This window comes from Miscanthus floridulus, chromosome 1 (genome assembly GCF_019320115.1).
Source record: "Miscanthus floridulus cultivar M001 chromosome 1, ASM1932011v1, whole genome shotgun sequence".
Lineage (NCBI taxonomy): Eukaryota > Viridiplantae > Streptophyta > Magnoliopsida > Poales > Poaceae > Miscanthus > Miscanthus floridulus.
Genome location: NC_089580.1, coordinates 136,099,567 through 136,119,985, shown reverse-complemented (window position 1 = coordinate 136,119,985; position 20,419 = coordinate 136,099,567). Strand labels below are relative to the sequence as shown.

The window sequence follows — 20,419 nt, the reverse complement described above, 5'->3', positions numbered from 1 at the left end:
TCATGCTAGACCTTCCCTGTGGTAAAAATATAAATAACGATACCTAGAATACTCTCAGGTGAAGTGCTACAATGGTATAATTATCTGTACGCTTGCAGATTCCTTTTCATTCATATATCTTTATATTCTTTCTAGTTAATTAAAATCATAAAGAACTACTTAGTATTATTCTAGTTGTGATGTTAGGCAGTACCAACAAGCATCTCTGGCACCATCACTAGGGATGATAACCTAGTAAAGTAATGTTAGAAGATGTAGGTAATTAATAGGTGGCTACTAAAACAAGTGACAAGTTAATAAATACCAACAAGCATTTCTGGCGCCGTTGCTGGGGACTAGATTCAACTTTGTTCTTAGTAACGACGCTAAGGAATGTCAACAAGCATTTCTAGCGCCGTTGTTAGGGAAGGTAGCTAGACAAAGGAAGCATTGATAAACTTATGCTTATTGATGTGATCGAGATAACCATTGATCCCTGCTCAAGTAGGATTACCCTTCTTTTGTCTATTTGTGTATCTTATGCAAGGTAATGTATGATTGGTTTTGACCTTCCAATTAACTACGTTGACAATCTAGAAGCATTAATTAGTAGAACTAGAGCCAAACTTAAGAAAGTCCCAGCTTCATAATCAGAAAACAACCGGATAAGGCAAAGCTTCACACCAGAATTTGAAGCCATAGCTGACAAGACTCTTCTTGAATTCTCTGTTCCAACCATTGCCAACATCCATACTAGACCTAATGTCAATGTTGGAGATAATGGATTCGAGCTCAAGCCAGCTCTCATCAACATGGTGCAAGCTAGCCAATTTTGTGAAAAGGCACATGAATATGCGAGTGCACATCTCCAACACTTCCTGGAGATCTGTAGCATTTTCACCATCAAAGGAGTAACCATGGACGCCATACTACTTCGCCTCTTCCCATTCTCACACTTGGGGAAGGCAAAGCAGTGGTTCTACACCAACAAAGATAGGAATACTACATGGGATAACTGCTCCACTGCCTTCCTAGCCAAGTTCTTTTCCACGGGCAAGACCAATGCTCTATGTGTGAGAATTTCAAGTTTTCAGCAACAACATGATGAATCTATCCCTAAGGCATGTGAATGCTTCCAAGACTACATTATAGAATGTCCCCATCAAGGGATAGAAAATTGGCTACTCATGAAGACCTTCTACCATGGGTTAACCAACAGTACCCATGAGACTATGGATGCTGCTGCCGAAGGTGCATTTTTATCACTCACGCTTCCAGCTACAGTAGCTCTTGTAGAGAAGATGGCCTCCAACCAAGGTAGAAATGAAGAACATCTTTAGACCCATAAGAGAGGTGGAGGTATGCATCAACTCAAGGAGGTAGATATGCTATCTATCAAGATGCACCTGCTGATGAAGAAGCTCGAAGACCGAGCTAATGAGAAGAAAGAAGTCAAGCACATTCATGATTCCCGCATGACATGTGAAGAGTGTGGAAACATTGGGCATTCAGGGAACAACTATCCTAAAACACATGAGGATATGAATTTCATCAATAACCACTACTATCGTCCTCAATAAAATCAAGGATGGAACCAGCAATAGAGGCTAAACTACCAAAGTAACCACCAAGGTAACCCTCAAGGTAACAATTATAATAACTTTAATCAACCACCCTTGAGAGAATTAATTGCAGCCAATCTAGACTCATGGAAGGATTATCTAAGAAGGTAGCTACCAATGATAAAATGCTAGAAAATATAAGTAATAGAATGGATAGCTTTGCTTCTGCTATTAAGAACCAACATAGCTTTAATAAAATGATAGAATCACAAATAGCTCAGCTGGTGGTTGTTGTTCCTCCATCCGACAAAGGTAAGATTCCAAGGCAACCAGAAGATCTAGAAACTGCAAATCATGTCGATATTCACAATGCAACTTACTACTATACGGAGCCATCGACGAGAAGGTGGATAGATTATACCTTGCCAAAAAAGAAGAGCGACCCAGGGAGACCTGTCATCCCTATCGCCATTGGACCTCACATCTTCTAGGAAGCTGTCTGTGACTTTGGATCAAGTGTCAACATCATGCCTAAGGTAATTTATGAGAAAATCCTAGGAGGTCCTTTGTTATACACAAATATGTGTTTGTAGCTTGTAGATCAGTCACTCTGCTACCCCAAGGGAGTTCATGAAGATGCCATTATTTGAGTGGGACAATCATATATTTCCATAGACTTTGTGGTTTTGGAGACAGGTGGAAATGAAAAGGGAACCCATCATCTTGGGCTGACCTTTCCTAAGCACCACAAAGGCCATCATCTACGCATATAGTGCCAAGATCTGTTTCACAATCATGGACAAGAAAGAGAAGTTTTCTTTCAAGAATCGTATCATGCAATCTCCTGGACATCCGCAAACATCGTACCCATCTGAAGAGATAACAATGACTAAGAAGAAGAATAACAGGTGAAGAAGGAAGAACAAGGCTAGGTAGTCACTAGAAGAATCAACTAACATGATTAACATACTTAGATCAGAGTACGACCACCTCCTCGCTTCACCATTCCTTGCCAAGAAGGATGATCCTGGTGTATTGACGATCGAGTGCACCATTAGACAAAGAATCTTCCACAAGGCCTTCTACGAAACTAGATCATGTGTCAACATAATGTCCAAGGTAACATATGAATATTTATTTGGTAACGAACCCTTATACCCTACATATATGCAGTGCAGATGGCGGACCAATCATTCTGATTCCTAGAAGGAATAGCAAAGGACGTTATGGTAAGAATACATGACCACTTTACGCCTGCTCACTTCATGGTTTTAGACATGGGAGTAAAAGAAGATGATACACACATCATCCTGGGAAGACCATTCCTCAACACCACCAATGTCGGATCTAGACAAGTCCACTTCCAATTCCCTAGAGAAAAGGTACATTGTTATTTCAATAGTTATACTACTTATGAGTAGCCGAAGAAGACCCACTCTAGGAAGAGATGTCGATCATCACAATGCCGAAAGAACCAACCCCCGAAGAGTGGATGGGAAGAAGATGAACAACCTAAAGAATTTGTGAAAAAGGAGCCTACACCGCCTAAGTCAAGTCCACCTGCCAAGCAGGTGTGGAAGGAGAAGGTGACATCATTAGAATCACAAGAGGTGCAATCATCAGGGTCTCCATCACCAAGATCAGATGATGCACCCGAAGAATGAATAAGACTAGAGTAAAGTACTCTCCGGAGGACTTAAAAGTCCAAACCCTTGTCGTGAGCTAATATCGGTAATTATCCATATTTATTTTCAGTATTGCATGAATTGTTCTTACTTTAGCATATGTACTTTTCTACATTAGCATTGTATTAGTAAAAAATATATGCATACATATAGTTATATTTCATATAAAGAAAAATAAAAAGTTTTACTACTGCAGATCATCATCGCATGAGAAAAGAAAATAAAAATATTATTGCATCCTTAAGCCCCATGTGAATAATTTTCATGGTGTAACAAGCCCAAGGAATATTCACCATGGTGGCATAAAAATAAAAAAAATATACTATGCCTACATATTTTCTTTCTTGCATATAAAAAAATAGAAAATCCAAAAATAATAGATAGACATCCTGTTAAAATTCTACCATTAGAAAATCTATATAAAACCCACAAGAACAAATCTATAAATGGCTGACCGCTAACCCCATATCTTAATCGAGCCACGAGTTTGTTCTTGTTGGAGTATTTTGTAGGATGATTCACAAGATCAAGAGCAAGATCACTCGGCTATCTTCATCTCACTCCACTCGTAGATGAGAAGGACATACGCTGATAAACCCGCTCTGAGAAAGATCAATCAACATCCAACAATTGACCATGGCAACATCCAGCTTGGGGGAGGAGCATCCCTCGTGTATCTAGCTAAGTATTTCCTTCCTTTAGTTTTACTATTAGTAAATTTGTTTTATATTAGCTAAAGAAATAAAAGAGATGCATAATGAACTAAAACAAAATAAAAATTTATCTTAGTTAATTAATTATATATATAAATATTATTAAGGTGTGATCTTAAATCTTGAAAATAAAATAAAAAGTGCGTGTCTAGTTTTATGTTTTTAAGAGCTAAATAAATAAATGGACTCGGAAGATAATTGCTTACAATGGAAATGATGAATAGTTGCTCTATCATAATTCCTTTCAAGTACCTAGTTTTTAGCCTTGAATTCTCTCGAGTTTTGGATAAGATTATTTTGATCGAAGAATTTACTCTGAACTTGAAACTCATGGGTAGCATATGCTTGATCAAAGTCTAGGTAATTGACGGATATGATATGAGAAGGTCTGAGCTGCTGTTTATCTTGTTCCAAGTGATACTAGAGTTCTAGAGATTTATCTTTTGAAAAATATAAAAATGTTTTATGATGAGTTCCTTGTATGACAAAGCTTGAATTCCTACTAGAGCCATAAATGATATTTAGACTAGAAAAACTTCTACTCATATATGCTGCTTGCTTTTGCATTGAATTTAGTCAAGCTTTATTGACCCTTATGAGAGGTTTGTCATGCTCTTAAAATCAAAATCATGTACACACCACCCACATATGCACTACTCCTACACTGGGGTAGGCGCAAAAAGATGCCATTCTATTTAGATCCACTCAAAAATGTTTTACTCCTATATTGGGAGTGAACACGAAAAATATACCCTATAGGATATCCCCCAAATAAATGCTCTGAAATTCTTGTTGCTATCTCTTAAAAGTTTTGTTGCAGACAAAGAAGCACGTGGCTTTACAAAAGTTATTCAAAAAAATAAAGAGTATTGAAAAAAGGGTCAAGTTTCTAAGATATCTAAAACAATGGGTACTCAGATGCCCTGTAACACCCTAAAATTTGCCTCAATTTAAAATAGGTAAATTTGATTTAATTATGTATTTTGTGAGCATTTAGATTTAGAAAAAAATAATAACTTTGTTAAAATTAAAATCAAATATAAGGTCCACATACATGTTTGTGCATTCATGTCGATGCATACCTATTTTTGTGATGCTTGGGTTTGATCAAAATTTGCAAAAGGATTTAAGTTTGAATTTGAATTTGAATTGAAAATTGTGTTTAAGAAAATGAAAATGGATTTACTTTTCTTTTCCTTCCTCTCCCTGTTTTTGGCCCATTCTCTTTTTCTTCCTACGACGGCCCATTTCTTCCCACTACATCGGCCTCCACTGTAGCCCAGTCCTTCATTTGCGTGGCCTGCTCTCTTTTTCTCCGCAACAGCCCAGCATCGCCGTGCCGTTTCCCTCTCTCCGTGGCCCAGCAACGCGAAGCCCACTCTGTCTCTCTCTCTCGCTGACTGGTGGGGCCCGCTAGATAGTAGTCTTCTTTCTCCCGCGCATATCCACACTGGACACTGCCACCGAGCCCGACTCTGTGCCACCCCGGAGTCTGTGACCGCCATGCCTCCTTCTTTGCCATACCAAGGCTCCCATCCCTCATACCCCTCTGTTTCCATCTCAAGCCTCGGAGCCACAGCCACCTCACTAAATCATTGTGCCACCATGAAACCTAGCGTCGCTATGCTCATCGTTCGCCCTGCTGAGCCGCACGTCGCTGCAGTCCCGCCTTCGTCTGCGTAAAGCCCATTGGTGAGTTCGCCTTTGTCTCCTCTTTGATCTTGAGCTCTCGGTTCATCAAACTATGGCCTCTAGGGCCCTAACCATGTGCACCGGTGAGTTCCTTCACTGTCGGCCTTGGAAGCCACCATGCTCGGCACTGTTCCAATCGACTGGTCTGCTCTCTCTCTCCCTCATCTAATCTGAGCCGTCCGGATTAGATCCCACGGCTCATATCTCACCATACCCCTTCGTCTGTCACATTTGCTAAAGAGCCCCTTGAGTTCTTTATATTTAAACCCACAGTCCATAGCATATTTCCATAATATGTTTTCCTATTCTGAAAGCGTAGTTTCCTTCTAGTAGATTCAAAATACGTTTTCTCTATTTATAGTTTTGCCACTAATTTTGTTTTAGCCCTAAAATTTTCGTTTTAACTCCAATTTGATCTGTTTAAGTTGCATTAGATTCATAATTGCATAATCTACATGTTCAAACTACTGTTAAGTATGTTTTCAACTTTTAAAATTTGAGGTTAGATTTAATCTATTATTTTAATAAAGGAAATCTTGTTTAATTCATAACTTCTACGTTTTAGCTTTGATTTTTGTGATCTTCGCGTCTATGTGTTCATAGCGAGACGTAGATTCGTTTTACAAACTTTTCATCTTGATTTTATGTTGTTGGTGTACTATTCTAATCTATAGTCGTTGTTTGCTCTGCATGATTGCTTCTAGATGTCTGTATGTTGATGTGATTATCGAGTATAGACGATGAGCAATTCATGGGTGATCAAGAGTACTACTTTGACGTGTAGGATCAGCAGGAACACTTTGTTCAAAGCAAGTATAGCATGGGATCATCCTTGTTTCCTATCAAGTTGAATACATTTAATTCATATTGCATGTGTCACTTTGATAGGGATTCCCTAGAATTGAACGTATACCTTGTCTCCTATGGGTATGCATTGGGTAGCTTTGCTAGTGCTCAACTAAACCATGATCTTGTAACTTGACTAATGGTATATGCAATAAACATTAAAATATGACTTTTTAGCATCTTGGAAATAGGGGGCTGGAGTATTTAGCTACTTTCTAAATGCTTTAGATTCTCCTCCCTAAGGACTTATCTGCAAGTGATCATCCGGGACTTATAGTACAGCTGTGAGGGCCACATGGCTCTAGCTTTAGCTCAGTATGAGGACCTTTTCTAGCTTGTTAGAGGTTATCTTTATGGCATAAGAATGGCTTGCTGAATCAGGTATAGTATAGCCTCTACACTTATGTGTATAGCCGTGATGGAATTTTGCCATTCGACAGAGGGTTCCTATATCTATTTGCTGAGTGAATCTAATGGCCCTAACTTGTTAGACAAACCTTTGAAAGGCTTCATAGTGAACTATGCCTACTCACCTTGGAAGTGTTTTGGGAGTTATTAATCTAGGCATATAGGTATCACGACTCATAGTGAAAGTGTACAACCTCTACAGAGTGTAAAACTAGTATATCAGCCATGCTCACGGTCACGAGCAGCCTTGGAACCCTTATGGAATAGATGATCACTAAGAATTATCTGTTCATGCTATTCATTATTCATGTTTACATTGATCATGTGTTTATTATGGGATTAAAATAACTTGTTGCTACTCTTATGCTAAAATTGTGACAATTAAAAGCTGAATGCTGTTAAACCTGTGTCAAGCCTTTTGAGCCTCATGAACCCTATGTTACACTTGTTGAGTACGACACATACTTACGCTTGTTTATTTTTATTATTTGGATAAAAATCCTAGATGGGTAACCAATGGCTATGGTAATGACGACTTTCCTGAGGATTACTAGACTTATGGTCAACCAGTTGATGTCCCTATGATATGGAGCTTTCACGGGAGATTTTTCTTTGTACTTCTACTATATTTATGTGAAGACTCAGTCTTATTATACGTGATGTAAAAACACTTGTGATGATACTATCTATAATTTATCGGTTTATGCGTGTGACTGATCTCTAGGTGCCCATAAGATTATGCATCCCATTTTATCCTTAAAATCGGGTGTGACATGCCCGCCTAAAGAAGAGAAGAAAGAAAGAGATGAATAAGATAGCCCATATTTTCTTGCAAAGGTTTTGTTTTCAAATTCTAGAAAAAGAGATAAGTTTTCAAGGAGCACAGTAGAATTAGGTTAGCCACCAAATATATATACCATACATCCACACACATGCACATCTTGATTTGATTGTATGACTCAACTCTCTTTGGATCTAAGGTTTGATTTAACAATATATGTATTGCAAGTATGCTCTTTCATGCTTTTTCCACTCCTATGAGCTCCATATAAGATTTAGTTGTAGGAAGAGAAAGGCGTAGCATTACTATTGCCTTGGTGAGGATCCACAAATACCACATATATTGAGAGACTTGAGTGTGTCATACAATGCAAGCTCTGAGTTTTATTTTGAAAAGTTACAAAAACTTCGAAATAATGGTTGAGCAAAGAACTTGAGACATAGTCCTTGACTTGATCATTCTGTCTTTCAATTGCTCAAGACCTAAGTGAAGGCTAAGAAGCCCCATGGTTGAAGGTAACATGGGTGAGTTCAAAAGTCAAATCGGTTTAGTCTAATTCGGAGGAGAATTCTTGTTTGAATGCATGTGTACTTTTGAGGAGTGAAAGCATTGAAGTAACTCCTGATCCAATTTTTGCTAAGTTTAATTTTGCTAAGGGACTAGCAAAGGTTAAGCTTAGGGCAGCTTGTTAACGGTAGTTAACAACCATTATAAACCATCAAAGAAACATGAATAAGGGCATAAATATGATCACCAACAAAGGTCTAGAGGTTTAAACTAATAAATTCTATGAGTTTTGGTGAATCTGTATTTTCTGCAGGGTTTAACCAGAAAACCATCAAGGTGGACCTACATGTCAGATTTAATTACGCTTATCCATCATGAAATAGACACTAAAAGATTCTAGAGGACACCTTGCTGAGGCAGAGAGGCAGAGGTAGCCCAGTGGAGCCGGTTGGCCCCACCTACAGGCCACCTAGTCCCTGGGGCCCACTGTCAGCCTCCGTGTCACAATGTTGGTTCTCCACCACCTCCTAGGTTACATTTATGCCATTCCTTAAGTCGGTTTGATCCTAGGGCTCACATTTGATGCTCTAGGCTATATATACCATCCCCTACCACCCCCCTGGGGCATCAAGTCATTTGAGAAGACAGAAACCCTAATCATCCTCAAAGCTCCATCAATTCTAGGGCACGACTAGTTAGGTTAGGTCTAGAGGGAGGCAAGCAGGCTTCGATTGGATTCTTGATTGTGTGAAGAGCGTGGTTTGGTATAATCCTTGTACCCCCTATCTTTTGTATCTCCATTATTTTTATATGCTTGCTACAATTGTTATGACAATATTAGTATTCATCTTGTTCATGTTCTTTGTTATAATGTTCATCGTCTACTTTGATTATATACTTAGTATAGCTAGTTTATCATTATGTTTATGCATAAGTTCACAAAGCGCTAGCTCCAAAGTACACGGGGTGAGTGGTCAACATTGTGTAAGCGTGGTGCTTATACGTTGTTTACTTGCGGATACACCCTATATTCTGGGCCATGTGGTAGATCATGGATGTGACACTCCTATTGAGTCCTTTGTAGTCCACTACCCAATATAGGTAGCACGTAGGATGTGGTTACGAAGGAAGGGCAAGCTCTGTTCTTAATCTTTCTTAGTAATATCCCTTAAGTGTAGATATAAAGATGATCTTAGCCATAATTACTAGGTGTAATTGCACTAATCAATGTACGCTTTGACTTATAATTAAGAATGACTTAGGAATTATTCCTCTAATATTCTACATGACCATGCTAATGCCATAAAAAGACTACTCTGAGTGATTTATCATTATTGATGATCAATACTTATCATATATATATATATATCCTATGACTTACCCCTGTTATGAGTAGAATATCGGTTATGGTTTACTTCTCCATCAATAGTATAAGTTATCAATACTTGTCCATGCTAGACCATCCCTGTGGTAAAAATATAAATAACAATACCTAGAATACTCTTGGTGAAGTGATACAATGGTATAATTATCTGTGTGCTTGCAGATTTCTTTTCATTCATATATCTTTATATTCTTTCTAGTCAAATAAAATGATTAAGAACTGCTTAGTATCATTCTAGTAGTGATGTTAGACAGTAACAACAAGCATATCTAACACCATCACTAGGGATGACAACCTAGTAAAGTAATGTTAGAAGATGTAGGTAATTAATAGGTGGCTACTAAAACAAGTGACAAGTTAATAAATACCAACAAGCATTTCTGGCGCCGTTGCTGGGGACAAGATTCAACTATGTTCTTAGTAACGACACTAAGGAATGTCAATAGGGACCAAGGTGCATAATTTGAACCATACGAAAGTAGAAGTTCTAGAGATACCTCTTCACTTGTCGACATCGTCTCTCAAGGCGGTTAAGCCTGAAATTGACAGCCTAGCTTTGATACTAATTGAAAGGACCTTGATTTCACCTAGAGGGGGGTGAATAGGCGTGTTTAAAACAAACTTGTAGCAAAAGTTAAATTTTAAGTGTGGCACTGCCTCACTAAAAATGCAGTACTACTACACTGTAGCAGTGCCTCACTAAATATGCAACACTGTGGCACCTGTGCAGAGAGTTCAACAATAGCTGTGCCTAGAACCCAAACTTGGAGATATGCATAAAGATGTCCAGTGGCAAGTCCACTAAGTACCTGCACTTACAAACACGTACAACCAAGTAGATTGAGTGGAACACAGATAATGCAATTCAAAACGTAAAGGAACAAGACACATGATTTATCCCGTGGTTCATCTCGCCACCAAGGCTTACCTAAGTCCACATTGTTGAGGGAGCCACTAAGGCTTGGGCTTTGCAACCCTTATCCTTGTTCTCAAGTCAAGAGAGTGAACTCTTGAGATGAGGGGTTTCCACTAGATCAATGGGGTGATTAACAAACTTTCCCATGGCTCACCACAAGCATGGGAGCTCATCGGGAGATGCCTAGCCATCTAGGAGGCTTCACCTCCAAGAGTAACAAATGCACAATGAATTCTTGACACAGCCCAACAAGTGCTCAATGTATATTATCTATGCATTTGTAGATCCCTTCATATGCATATTTATATTTTTTCTAGTCACATAAAATAATAAAGTACTTCTTAGTGTCATTCTAGAAGTGGAACTAGGTAGTACCAACAAGCATTTATGACATCATAGCTAGGGATTACAACTTAGCAAAAGTGATGCTAAGAAATGTCAACAAACATTAGGTGGCTACTTAAACAAGTGACAAGTTAATAAATACCAACAAGCATTTCTGGTGCCGTTGCTAGGGAAGGTAGCTAGGCAAAAAGGAATATTGATAAACTTTTACTTATAGATGTGATCGGAAAACCATTAACCCCTACTCAAGCAGGATTACCCTTGTTCTGTCTACTTTTATATCTTATGCAGGGTAATGTATGACTGGTTTTGACCTTCCGATAAACTACATTGAAAATCTAGAAGCACTACTCAGGAGAACTAAGGCTAAACTCAAGAAAGTTTTAGCTTTAGAATAAGAAGACAACTAGACAAGGCAAAGCTTAACACCAATTTTTGAAGCCATGTAGATAAGACTCTCCATGAATTCTCTGCTCCAACTACGGCCAACATCCGTATTGGACCGGGATCAACATTGGAGACAATGCTTTTGAGCTCAAGCCAGCTGTCGTCAACATGGTGCAAGCTGTAGCACCCGGTTTTTAGAAGAAAACTAGATACACACCATATGTGAGCCCAGGAAGTCAAATCTCACATATAGCTACAAATAAGGGTAATATCAAAAGACAATGCTCAATATATAACGTACTTAGTGATGAGGACAAGACACCCATGCATATGACCATGTTTGGCACATGGTATGGAGGGGTAGGAGGCTAGCAAGGGTGTCCAAGTAAAGAAGGAGGTCCGAGGCTAATTCGGTTTGAATCCCCGAGGTGGAGGCCCAAAGCAACTCAAGTTCGAGTCTGCCTCGGCCTACAGGACCAGTCTGCCTTAAACTTGTCACCTAGGATGCATCCGGACTCCATTTTCGACGATCCACATAGGGTTGGAAAGCTGATTTGATAGGGAAGCCAATCCAAGTGGTATCACATCAAAATACCTTCGTAATCAATGGGAATCGTCAACAAGTTAGTGTCTAGAATCTGCCAGTGTGCTGCGACACTGTCTTTTGGTCCGTTGGACTGTGTATCATGTTTTGGCCATTAGGGGGCGCGTCCAGGGGGGTGATGCCCAAGACTCTATAAATAGCAGCCGTTGCTCTCCTTAGGGTTTGGGTTTTATTTAGTTCTTGATTTCCTTGTGAAACAGACATCGTTTTGCTGCAATTGTGCCGCCAAGGCTACTTGCTGTGAATTAGGGCCCCAGTTCTTGATCTTGTTCGCCTATGGCGATTAGTCCTTTCGAATAAAGACTTGAACTGCTTCTCGTTATCATAAGGCTCATATTTATTTGCAATTTTAGATTACGTTTATCCCATTCTTCCTTGTGTTTTTGATTCGCTTGCAGGAAAGCCTTCTCGGCGAGGTCAATCGCGTTCGCGTGGTTGATAACCAACGGAGCAGTGGTGTAATGGTTGTGGGGGTCCGAATCAGTCTTGGTTTGAAGCCTAGATTGTGCACATCGAGTCTCCATCAATCGATGCTATCATACCTTTTGGAAGATCTGGCCTAGTCTACATCAAGTGGTATTAGAGACCTTGTTGCCCGTTAGGTATAACTTTGTTTTTCCCTTTAGATTGTTACTGTTTTTGCATTACCTATAGTCCACAAAAAGCCAAAAAAAATACACCGCCACATATTCCCTATCCTATAGCCTCGTTGGGCTGTGCAATTTCATCTCTGTGTCACGTGGTTGAGTGTGTGCCCTAGGTCGAGCTCTGGTTGCTGATTTTAGATCATTTTTAGTCCAGTTTGTGTTTTTCCATTTGTTTTTTTTATCATAATCCGTGAACACCTTCAAGTCTTGCTGTGGTTCCTTTATATCCATCAAACCCTAGTCCATGCCATCTAATTTGTTATACTTTGTCTTCACTGTTTCCATCAAATCCTTGCTATCGTGACTAATTTTGCGCGCATTGTTCCTGTTTTGTCCTCTAATTCAGAGTCAGTTCATAAATTTGGTCTAGTTTTCGCATACGAACTCGGATTTTGATGTTCCATATATCAAAATTGATCAGAAAATTTTTTTGAATCCGTCCATCCCCAGCTTTGTTGAGGTCGGAAATTTTTATTTTGGTAAAAAACTAGTCACAAGATCCTCTTTTCATGGTCATAAGCTTTTTGTCAATTTTGAGCATGTCTTCTGAAATTTCCATAGGCCAAGTCTTTCACTTGTTTAAGCTCATATTTTTTGTGGTTACTTCTTTTGTGCTCCTAAGTGAAGAAAAAATATCAAAAAAATAAAAAGAAAAAGTCAAAGAATCCCAAAAAACAACGACAGCCTAAAAATAGAGAAAAAAGAGAAGGGTAAAAGTGGAACAATATCTAGAGGAGCACATAGAGAGCGTCATTTGAGTTGTGTTTGCGTGTGCTGATTTCTGCCTTGTTCCTAATCATATTCTTGCTGTTCACATCACTTAATACATTTGGTACTTGGAACGTGAGTAGGCCAGCAACTAAGATAAGTATTTGGGATACTTATTCAGCTTTGTTATTCAGTTGCAAATTTTGCTATTCCTTGCTACTATATTGTGCCTGTCCAAGCTCCACTTTCTTCTAATTAAGTACAGGTTCGCTTTGCAACTGTTACACTCAAGCTACAATGGTATCATAGTCACCGACCGATTGCACCGCCTGTTGCTTTGGTAAGAACACTTGTAAGACCGTGGTAAGACGCTTGAGAGTTGAGTGCCTTGTTTTTCCTTGTCCACAACCTAAGTAGTTGATAGGGATAATACTTTTGTGTTATCTTTTGCTGTGTTCTAACAATGACAGGTTGTTCGTATCCACTGACTTATGATAATATAGGTGCTGATGAGTACATGGAGTGGGAAATTGCCATAGATAACATATTTGCTACTCACTTTATGTGTCCAAGGAGGAAGGTAACAGATGCAGCTAGTGTTTTGCGACATTTTTGCTTTATCTTGGTGGGAGTCTTTAGATCCTTCTGATAAACCTTAAACTTGGAATGATATGAAACTCCTTATGCGAGAAACCTTTATTAATCCACCTCCTATTTTGACTTCATATGCTTAGGTGCACCATTTAGAGGAAGTGTCTGTTGTTATTCCTCTTGCTATGACTAACCTTCTGCAGGATAATGTACATAACCAAGAGGATGACATGGAAGAAAATGAGAAGCTCAAAACCTCATATGCAAATTCAGAATCATCACTACACAATGCACCTATTACTCCTGCTGAAAATATAGGTAATACCCATGGTGCTACACTCATGGAAGGTGCGAATTGTTTTAATGTACTAAATTCTTCCACAAACCATGCTATCATAGAGCAATTGTTAGTGGAACCCTCTCTTGATTTATCTTTGTCCCATGATAATTTGCTTGATGTTCCTTGTGATAAAGATGAATTGGTTGATGATGCTTTAGTCTTACATGTTTTGGAACCAGACACTTGTGCTGAAAATAAATATGTTATTCATATTGCTACTAAAACTGATGAGTTCAAACTGTTGTCTTCTTTACATACTTTGGGTTACATTGAATTTGATGTTTTGTGTAACCTAGATTGTTTGCAGGAGAGTCTTTTTAAATATGTTGATTTGCCTTGGTTTTCTAAGCACACATATCATATTATTGGCAAATATAACAAGGGACAATATATGATACATCGAGAATACATTTGTAGTAATATGAATTGTCCTTTTGTTGTACAAGATTATAATCGTTTAGAGGGTAGCCATAATAATGCAAACATTTTCTCATGTTCCTCAAAGAAACAAGTTTACTTCCAAGAAGGGGAGCATTGTTGGTTGCTACCTATGTTCGCTAGACCATCTATTTTTGCGTTGTCTTTGGTTAGTTCTAATCTTTTGCAGATAGTGTTGACATACATCATATGCATTCGGATCATGGAGTCTACATGCTTGCTGAAATTTGTATGCAAGATGACAAGCTAGAAACTAGGAAACATGGTCACGTTCCTTCTAACAATTATTTTAGTTCCCTTTTTCTTCGCAACCCCGTTCTCCTTTGTGTTGTGCAGGATCAGTTTTAAGCACAATCGACGCCGAGGACGGCTTTTCGTCAAGAAGGGGAGGATGATGAGGACATGACACCCATGCATATGACCATGTTTGGTGCATGGTATGGAGGGGTAGGAGGCCAGCAAGGGTGTCCAAGTAAATAAGGAGGTCTGAGGCTAATTCGGTTCGAATCCCCGAGGTGGAGGCCCAAAGCAACTCAAGTTCGAGTTTGCCTCGGCCTACAGGACTAGTCTACCTTAAACTGGTCACCCAGGACGCATATGGACTCCGTTTTTGACGATCCACATATGGTTGGAAAGCTAATTTTATAAGGAAGCCAATCCAAGTAGTCTCACGTCAAAAGACCTTCGGAATCAATGGAAATCATCGAAACAAGTTAGCGTCCAGAATCTGTTAGGGTGCTGCGACACCGTCTTTTGGTCCGTTGGACTGTGCATCGTGTTTGGGCCATTAGGGGGCGCATCCAGGGGGTGACGCCCAAGACTCTATAAATAGCAGCCATTGCTCTCCTTAGGGTTTGGGTTTTGTTTAGTTCTTGATTTCCATGTGAAACAGACATCGTTTTGCTGCAACTGTGCTGCCATGGCTGCTTACTGTGAACCAGGGCCCTAGTTCTTGATCTTGTTCGCCTGTGGCAATTAGTCCTTTCGAATAAAGACTTGAACTCTATCTCGTTATCGTAAGCCTCATATTTATTTGCAATTTTAGATTGTGTTTATCCTATTTTTGCTTGTGTTCTCGATTCGCTTGCAGGAAAGCCTTCTCGGCGAGGTCAGTCGCGTTCACGTGGTTGATAACCAACGGAGCAGTGGTGTAATGGTTGCGGGGTCCGAATCAGTCTTAGTTCGAAGCCTAGATCATGTATGTTGAGTCTCCACCAATCGACGCTATCATACCTTTTGGAAGATCGGGCCTAGTCTACATCACTTAGTATAAAGGATATAACCTTAGACAACAAATAGTGGAAAGACAACTCCGATCTTTGGGTGAAGACTCCAATCCATAGGGACAACTGACTAGTTGATCATAAGCCTAACTCCTCTAGACTAGCAATCTGGTACCCATTCAGGACTTTTCCAAAAATTTAAAAAGTAAAGCAAGCATAAGTACATGTCGTACTCAACAAATATAACATGGGGTTCATGAGGCTCAAAAGGCTGACACTGGTTAACTACGATTAGCTTTTAATGAGTCATGATTTTTGCAATAGGGTGGCAACAAGTTTATTCACAAGTCCATATAAACACATGATCAGGTAAACATGAATAATGAATAGCATAAACAGTAATCATTAGTGAGCATCTTCATCATCAGTATCATCAGTGTTCATAATCTATTTCATAAATGTTCCAAGGCCGCTTGTGACCGTGAGCACGGCTGATATACCAGTTTTACACTTTACAGAGGTTGTACAATTTCACTATGAGTCATGATTTACCCTTTTACTCGAGGTAGCTAATCTATTGACCCATTTCCAAGGAAGGTTAGTAGGGTTCACTATGAAACCTTTCAAAGGTTGATCTAACAAGTTAGATCCATTAGATTTACTCGACAAACAGATGTAGTGCCCCCCTTCCCGATGGCACAATGACGCACAGCCTATACACAAGGGGACAGAGGCCGCACTATACCCGATTCGTCAAGTCATTCTTACGCTAATAAAGGTTACCACTAATAAGCTAGAAAAGGTCCTCATACTGAGCTAAAGCTAGAGCCATGTAGCCCTCACAGCTATACTTTAAGTCCTGGATGATCACTTACAAATAAGTCCTTAGGGAGAGGAATCTAGAGCACCATAAAAATAGCTCAATGCTCTAGCCCCCTGGTTCCATGTTGCTAAAAAGCATATTTTAGTGTTTATTGCATATACCATTAGTCAAGTTACAAGATCATGGTCTTTAATTGAGCACTAGCATCATACTACCCAATGCAATACCCCATAGGTAAGGCACAAGGTAACAAAGCACTAGGATATCCTTAGTGGTAGTCAAGGTAGACACATGCAGTATGAATTAAATGATTAAAGGTGTATAGGACAACAAGGAAGATCCCATGCTATACTTGCCTTAAACTCAAATTCTTCTTCTATTGAATTGTAATCTCCAAAGGACTTCTTCTGGATCACCAACTTATTTTATATCACCAACACAAAGCTCATCGACTGGACATTATCATAAAGCACCACACAAGCATCCATGCAATCATACATGAAGCAAACAATCGATCTAAATTAGAACAATACACCAAACATAATAAATAATAGGTAAAAAGGTTTTAAAGATGTTCTACACATTACTACGAACACACAGACGCAAAAAGCACTCTAATCAGAGCTATAATGAAAAAGTTATGAATTAAACAAGATTTCCTTTAATAAAATAATAGATTAAATCTAACCTTAAATTTCAAAAGTTAAAAATATATTTAATAGTAGGATGAACATGTAGATTACTCAATTACGAATCTAACGCAACTTGAATGGATCAAAATAGAGTTAAAACAGAGAAGTTATGGCCTAAAGAAAACTAGTGGCAAAACTATAAATAGATGAAAATATATTTTGAATCTACTAGAAAAAAACTACGCCTTTGGAAAAGGAAAACGTATTCTGGAAGGGCACCATGGACTGTGGGTTATATTACATAAAACTGCAGGGGTTCTTTTGCAAATAAACCCAGCAAAGGGGTACATGTGATCTTGGACCGTTGGATTGAATCTAGATGGCCCAAATTAGAAGGGAGGGGGGAGAGAGTCACCGGCCGGAGAAGAAAACCAGCGCGGTGGAGCTCCATTACCGGCGGCGAGAAGCTCCTCGGAGCGCTTGGTTTGGGTCCTAGAGGCCATGGTTTGATGAGCTGAGAGCATAGGGAATAAGAGGAGAAGACGGCGAACTCACCTAGGGCCTTCTTGTGGTCGACAGCGGGTCTATGACATCAGGCAGCACGGCAGCAACGGCGACGGTGACTGCGAGAGAAGGGGGAGAAAAATCTAATTTACTACATGATGGATTTCTCAAACTAGGGGCTCCCCTTATGGTAGTTTTGGTGTGCTTTGCCCAAGGGGTTGGTACATATTTATAGGGAGAAAAACTTCTCACATCTACTTCAACTAGCAATATGGTACTAATTGATGTTGCACCCTCCATATTTACTAATGGACCTAAATAATCATTAAAGCCCATTAGTAAATAAATGCATGGGCCTTTGAGATTTATTAGGATTATTGCACATGAGATTTGAGAGTTGGTTGGAAAATGAGATATATTATTTATTTTTGGAATTAATTAATTTTGTGAATAAAATAATTCTAGAAAAGCCCAGAATTGATATTTAAGCCATGAAAAATACTCCGAGACCTTCAAAAATTTGGGGAAAATTCCTAGAGACACTTTGGAATATGATGAACCCAAATAAAGTATTTGGATCTCATGAAAAGATTGTTGGGAACTCAAAACATAAAGATTAAGGTGAAGGAGGTAGGAATTAAATTCTAGAAAGAAGCTGGAAAATTCCTAGAGATAGATATTCGTCTTCTAAACGTATTTAAAAAACACACATTTTGGACATAGAAACACATGGTGCGACTGGCACGAATGCAACAAACACGTTTCTACCTTAAGATAAATTTTAATCTAATGAAAATTTATTATTTTCCCAAGTTTTCATGAGCTTAAAAATACAAAATTAAATCTTTTTAGTTCTATTTCAAGAGAAGCAAATTTTAGGATGTTACATAAGCTAGCCAGTTTTGAGGAAAGGCATATGAAGATGCGAGTGCTCATCTGCAACACTTCTTGGAAATCTGCAACACCTTCACCATCAAAGGAGTTATTAGAGATGCCATTTTACTTCGCCTCTTCCCATTCTTACTTTTGGGAAAGGCAAAGCAATGGTTCTATGCAAGCAAAGATAGAAATACTACATGGGAGAACTGCTCCACTACCTTCCTAGTAAAATTCTTTCCCATAGGCAAGACCAATGCTCTATGTGGAAGAATTTGAAGCTTCCAATAGCAACACGATGAATCTATCCCTGAGGCATGGGAATGCTTTCAAGGCTACATATCGAAATGTCCTCACCATGGGATGTATGATTAGGTACTCATGCAGACTTTCTACCATGGGTTGACAAACAGCACTCATGAGAATATGGATGCCGCTGCTAGAGGTGTATTTTTATCACTCACAATAGCACAAGCAACAGCTCTCATGGACAATGAAGAACATCTTTAGACCCGTAAGAGAGGTGGAGGTATGCATCAACTCAAGGAGGTAGACATGCTATCTACCAAGATAGACCTGCTGATGAAGAGGCTTGAGGAGTGAGCCAATGAGAAGCAAGAAGTCATGCACATTCATGATTCCCGCATGACATGTGAAGAGTGTGGAGGCACTCAGGAAACAACTGCCCTAAAACCCAAGAGGATGTGAAGTTCATCAATAATAACAACTATTGTCCTCAATAGAATCAAGGATGAAATCAGCAATAGAGGCCAAACTACGAAGGTAATTACCAAGGCAACTATCAAGGTAATAATTATAATTTTAGTAATCAACCACCCTTGAGAGAATTAATTTCTAGCCAAGCTAAAATTATGGAGGGCTTACCTAGAAAACTAGCTTCTAATGATAAAATATTAGAAAACATAAAGAATAGAATGAATAGCTTCTTCTCTGCTATTAAAAACCAGTATAGCTTTAATAAAATGATAGAATCACAAATAGCCCAGCTAGCTACTTTTGTTCCTTCGACCTACAAAGGTAAGATTCCAAGGCAACCGAAAGATCTAGAACCACAAATCTTGTCGATGTTCACAATGCAAGATACTACTACACAGAGCCATCGACAGGGGCTTGGAAAGACGAGTCTCTACCCGTCAAGAAGGGAGATCTAGGGAGACCTATCATCCCCATAGCCATTGGACCTCACATTTTCCAAGAAGTTGTCAGTGACTTTGGGGCAAGCGTTAACATCATGCCAAAGGTAATTTATGATAAAATTAATGGAGATACTCTATTGTACACAAACATGCATTTGTAGCTTATAGATCAGTCACTCTGCTACCCCAAGGGAATTCTTGAAGACATCTGTGTATGAGTGGGACAGTCGTATGTACCCGTAGATTATGTGGTTTTGGAAACAGGTGGTGATGTAAGGGCACCCATTATCTTGGGCCGACCTTTCCTAAGCACCGCAAAAGCCATCATCTACTCGAACAGTGCCAAGATCCATTTCGCAATCAATGATAGAAAGGAGAAGTCACTTTCAAGAATCATGTACATGTTGGTGTTTATTAACGTGTCACTTGTTTGAGTACTTAGCCACCTATTATAAACCTATATCCCCTAACTTTACTAGGTTGTCATCCCTAGTGATGATGCCAGAGATATGTGTTAGTACTACATAGTATTACTACTAGAATAACACTAAGCAGTTCTTTACTAATTATGTGACTAGAGAGAATATATTTAAATCTATGAATGAAAAGTATCCGCAAGCGCACAGATAATATATCATTGTAGCATTTTACCCAAGAGTATTCCTTGTATC

The 20,419-nt window shown here is 39.1% G+C and overlaps 2 non-coding genes across 2 annotated transcripts; both read right to left on the bottom strand.

Moving 5' to 3' along the window:
- Positions 1-1,041: 1,041 nt before the first annotated feature.
- On the bottom strand, positions 1,042-1,150 carry LOC136511455 (small nucleolar RNA R71). The gene has a single exon (XR_010772716.1). It is a non-coding gene; the product is annotated as a small nucleolar RNA R71 (small nucleolar RNA).
- A 17,697-nt stretch (positions 1,151-18,847) lies between these two features.
- On the bottom strand, positions 18,848-18,956 carry LOC136512007 (small nucleolar RNA R71). The gene has a single exon (XR_010772946.1). It is a non-coding gene; the product is annotated as a small nucleolar RNA R71 (small nucleolar RNA).
- Between the last annotated feature and the right edge of the window lie 1,463 nt (positions 18,957-20,419).